The sequence below is a fragment of the Pinus tabuliformis genome, chromosome J, assembly GCF_031772625.1.
Source record: "Pinus tabuliformis cultivar Carrire ecotype Pingquan chromosome J, CPIR1, whole genome shotgun sequence".
Lineage (NCBI taxonomy): Eukaryota > Viridiplantae > Streptophyta > Pinopsida > Pinales > Pinaceae > Pinus > Pinus tabuliformis.
The window spans coordinates 918259295-918264702 of NC_142295.1; the positions used below are offsets into that span (position 1 = coordinate 918259295).

The following is a 5408-nucleotide window of genomic DNA, read 5'->3' on the forward strand; positions in this document are numbered from 1 at the left end:
CTAGATGGATGTGAAGATCACATTTCTCAATGGTGATGGTGAGGAGGAAATTTACATATAGCACCCAAAAGGATTTGAGACATATGATTGGGAGTCACATGTGTGCAAGCTCAAGAGAACATTGTATGGTCTCAGACAGGTGCCCTAATCATGGTACACTCAGATCGATAATTATCTCAATGGATTGAGCTTCACCAAAAGTGAAGTAGATGTGAACCTCTATCACATTGTCATAGATTATAAGTTGCGTATTCTTGTTTTTTATGTTGATGATTTACTATTGATGGGTGACGAGCAGTTGATCCGCTCTTGAAAAGAAGATCTGGCAAGGGAATTTAAGATGAAATACATGGGCTTAATGCATTACTTCCTTGGGCTAGGAGTGTGGAAAGATGATGGTGAACTATTTGTGCATCAGGGGAAGTATGCCTCAAAAATACTTCAGATATTTCACATGGAGAGTTGTAAGCCTATGGACACACCTCTAGCTACAAATTGTAGGAAGGAGAATGCCACTTCAGGTGAAGAGATTGATGCTACCATTTATAGGCATCTTTTTAGGTTTTTGATGTATTTTGTGAACACAAGACCCGACATGTGTTATGCAGTAAACTAGCTTAGTCAACCTATGGTGAGGCATATTAAGTTGTATTGGAAGGTAGCAAAGCATGTGTTATGGTACCTCAGAGACATTGTTGAGTATGGATTATGGTACAGGAGGATAGAGGGAGTGAATCTCCAAAGCTTCACCAATGCAGATTGGGCAGGGAGTCCATTAGATGGGAAAATTACTTCAGGTGTTATCTTCAGTGTTGGGTCCGCAGCTATTTCCTAGTATAGCAAGAAGCAGAGTTCTATGGCACGCAGCTCAGTAGAGGTCTATGGCATGCAGCTCATTAGAGGTTGAATACATGGTTGTGAGTCAAGCAGCATGCGAGGCCATGTGGATGAGGAAAATAATTTTGGGTCTTTTTAGTCATGATATGGATCTGATAGTGATATATTGTGATAATCAGGGTTGTATTAAGCTGTCTGAGAATTTAGTATTTCATCACAAGTCCAAGCACATTGATATTTGGTATCATTATTTGTGGGACTATGTGTAAAGGATAATTATGTTGCTACAATACATTCCAACTGAGGAGCAAGATACTGACATATTGACAAAGGCATTGTCAAGAGGTAAATTTGAACTCCACAAGTGCAGGATAGGGGTGGTGAAAAATCCCTTTATTGCCAAGTGGGAGTGTTAAAAAATGTAGAAAGAAAGGCTCAATTTGACTTTAGCCTTAGTCAAATTGAGTAAATCGAATTTCCGCATCAACAGGACAACTTGGAGGCAGTTAACTAGTGTGACATAGCTCTTGTCACCCAGTTAGCTCAGTAAATTCAAAATTGGGGCATGGAGTTTATTCATGCATGTATTGATTCCTAAATTTTAGCAATCTAGTTCACTTATTTTCAATTGTATTCAGTTAAATGACCTCTAACTATTGATGGAATCAGTTGAAGGTTAGTTGAGGAGTGGGACAACAATATAACTTAGAGATATGTCAATGAAATGATCAATCAACCCAAAATAGCTCCTGCATGCATGGAATTTGAATTGCTCAACTGAGGTGGAGGAGACAAGGGCAGTGTAACATGAGTTGTATACTAGTTGAGTGTACATTTGTTACATGTAGTGAGGAGATCAATTCCTTAGGAATTGCGCAAGGAAATAGGGACTTCCCTATTTTTTAGGAGCTCAAATTTTATCATATTTGTACAATGAAGTAAGAGGTTGGAAGAGCATACAATTGGCTAAGTGTTGGCTAGAAGCTCTCATTCAATAGAGATAACAATTATTATTTTGCAGGTTGTGCTCAAAGCTAGAGCAAGCATTTGCAATAGTTTCTCTATTCAACTGATGAATGCAAAGAGGCTTGAGGGGTTTTTTTTCCCAATTGGGTTCCACTAGAAATCAATGCGTACTTGTGGTTTTGCTTAGTTATGATTTCTTTTCTGCAGATTAGTAAAGTAGAATTGTTTGTTTTTTTTTTTTTTTTTAGCAGATCAAAATATTGATCAGTTGCAATTTCTATCAAATTCCTATAAAAGATTACAAATTCTACAATCAAAGGAAGATGCATCATCAGATGAAGAATTAGCACAAACTCTTGCCAAAGCAAAAGCTAAATCTCATAAGGATCTTGAGGAGCCAAGCTAAGGCATGATTCAATATGCTCCCCTATGCAAAGAAATAAAAGGGCATCATAAATCGAGTAATTATTCACATAGCAAAGAAATAAAAGGGCATCATAAATCGAGTAATTATTCACATAGAAATTAGACCCAAAGGATACAAAGTGTACAAGTTGGATGCTTAGATAGACATAAGGGATATGATTTTTTGTGCTAAGGTTGGAGCGATCCCATGCTACTATTAAGAACCTATAAAAAAAAGGGTAAGAGCTATCAATGGACAAATAATTTATATTAATAAATTCACTAAATATTTATCCATATAGGTTAATGAACATTAGTCCAAACATTCTTCTTGGCCATTATTTTATGCACAAGCATATTTCATTTACTCAGGGAAAGAATATTGTTGTAGACATTTTTACTAAATTACCTACTAAGAATACATACCAAATTAAAAATTCCAAATATCACCAGCTAGATTGATAACTCAAGAAGTTAGTTCACAAAATCATGAAAGTAAGAAAGGTGGTCAGAAATGTACATGCAAAGTATGTGCTAGATCCAATCATGTAGAAACTAAAAGAAATGTATAGGTAAATTCCCTAATGCTTTTTGGTTAAGAGAATAATATTTGGTGGATTTTCTATATCTAAGATTTTAAATGAGTCCCACATAAAGTAAATACTATTCCAATGTTTGTAAAATAATAAGCTTATTGCATAGAAGAAATACAAGATGAGAGTAATATTTTGTAGATTTTCTATATATCAGATTTTAAAGGAGTATCACATAAAGTAGCTATTATTCCAATGTCTGAGTGTCTCTAAAAGAATAGGCTTATTGCAGAGAAGAAATACAAGATCTAAAAAGAAGAAGTTAATTGAGAAAAGTACAAGCGCATGGCCAAGGCTAATTATAATTTCAAAAAATTATATAAAATATTAATGCCATTAAATATCCAATGTTTTGGTTATAACTTTTTCGTTTCAAATCCAAATGGAGTGATTGAAATTACTTATTCAAAAAGACAAAGAAAGTATTGTGTTTAGCAAATTTGATCTAAAGAACAAATTTTGTCACGAATAGAGAAACTAAATTTACTAAATTTTGACAGTAAGAATAGAGAAACTAATTGTGTAGCTCCTCATTGCCAATACCAATATCATGCTTAAGAATGCTCCATCTAAATAGAGGATCAAAATATCTAAAAGAACATGGAGAACATTTAGAAATATTTGGAAACTTGGTACCAGCATTTTTGGGTATGTTTTAAGAATTTTTTTTACTAGAGAAATAGCTATATTCATTACCAGTGCAGTATATACCATCTCAAAAAAATAAAATTCGGCTATCTGATAGCAAGAAAATTTGTCGGCCTTACGTCTAAACGCGAAAATTTAAGGATTTACCTGGTATTATATTGGTGTGATAGCTTTTGGTTTAAGTTCCGAATAGAGAAATTGAATTGCTGTGAAAACCATAGAAGGCCAATTCAAGCGCGCGCACCACTCATATAATAATCTTTAAGATCATTCAATCAATCTCAACAGTATCGCTTTCAATTCTCTTTCATAGGGATGTTTATTGGGATATCATGATGTTGTAATCAGCACCACCAACCTTGGCATAAAGGGACTTGCCTTTATTTAGTTATATATTTAGTGGGATATGATGGTGTTAACCGCAGAAGACGACGTTGTAATTACCACCAGAAGGGCAGGTGAAGGTGCTACTGGCATCGTCTTTGGCATAGCTGTAAGCCTGTGGGCATTGCTGCTTGAAGAATTTCGAATAGTTTGTGGGAGAGCAGTTGTTGAGGTAGGCTCCCGTGCAGCAGTATTGAGGGGTATTGAAAGCAGCACAAGCACTTTTGCACCCGTCAGTCACTTTTAACTGCGAAGGGCAGATGGCATTTATGTTGCTAGTGCATCCAATTTTCTTGCAATTGGAGTTGGAAGGAGTTGCAGAAAGAGGGATGTTGAAACCATCAACCAAAGAGATGTCATAGAAATCTTGATTCTGGTACTGATTGAGTGCATACTAAAGAAGAGTTGCAGGGACACTTCCATAGCCTTGACAATTGAGCAACCCGCCGCAGTCACCAGTGCTGCACCTGCCATGCCCGCTCGCGTCGAAGGAGCATCCAGTACGACCCCAAATTCTGGCTTGTTTTGTTCCTGCGGCAACGTTAAAAGTCCATGTTTGGCCCTGTGCCAGTGCTTTGCCGCCACCAGGACTTGCAGCTGCCCAGACTGTGTATGGGCACTGGTTCTTCACTGTGAATGTCGCCCCTTCGGCAACTGCAGTTCACCAAGCAATATTTACTACCTTTTTCTTGAACTTAACTGGATTGTATATTCCGAAATTTGATGGACAAAACTAGATTGTATATATCGGAATCAAATACATATTTATTGCAAATATATATAGCAGCTATGGTCAGATATATATGCTATATGCAGTTAAATTTAACTAGATTATATATTTTGGAATATTATAGATAAGAGTGGACCAATTTAATTGTTATCTGTCAATAAAGTATCAAAGAATTACCAAACTTTACCATCCAGATAAACATTACAAACATGGATTAACATGATCAATCCTTTACCTCCATCAAATACCAAAATATTCAGTAAACAATAAGCTATTCATATACTATCTATACTGAATAGTCTATCCTTTGCACATGAAATAATGAACAATGCATTTTTGCCACCCGAAGCCAGCACAAATAATTAACCTTCTTCTAGAGTTTGAGTGGTTAGAGAGAGCAGCATCTATCAGCTTACCTCCCAGATAAACATTTGATGGCGAATAATGTTAGTGTCACTGAGATCCAAATGGAACCTGATAAACTGTTTCTCCCCACCATTGTAACGGCCTCACAACAACTCATAGACGACTGACGACTCCAATTCAATGAAACAATGGAACCTGATAAACGCTTGAGGTGAGGTGAGGTGAGGATGTTCGGATGTTATCTATATATAGCCTTCCCTAACTATCCAGGAGCACGAACCATGCGTTAAAAAGTCGTTTATCTTTATCCTTTCTTTGTGGAAAGTATAGCGAGGCCTGGCGTAGAACATAAGCCATGCCACTAAAAAAAATGAAACGTGTATGGCAGGCAGCAAGATTGCAGGTCCATTCGGTGATAAGGAACAGCGGAGAGTTGGAATTTGAAAGCGAAACAACCCATCAAATTCCATCTGGTGGGT

The 5408-nt window shown here is 36.6% G+C and overlaps 1 pseudogene across 1 annotated transcript; it reads right to left on the reverse strand.

Annotated features, from left to right (window-relative positions):
• Nucleotides 1–3749: 3749 nt before the first annotated feature.
• LOC149229753 (pathogenesis-related thaumatin-like protein 3.3) lies at nucleotides 3750–5127 on the reverse strand (annotated as a pseudogene). Its single transcript, XR_016247315.1, has 2 exons — nucleotides 4980–5127; nucleotides 3750–4487 (listed from the first exon to the last, which is right to left on the reverse strand). The product of XR_016247315.1 is annotated as a pathogenesis-related thaumatin-like protein 3.3 (transcript).
• Nucleotides 5128–5408: the final 281 nt, after the last annotated feature.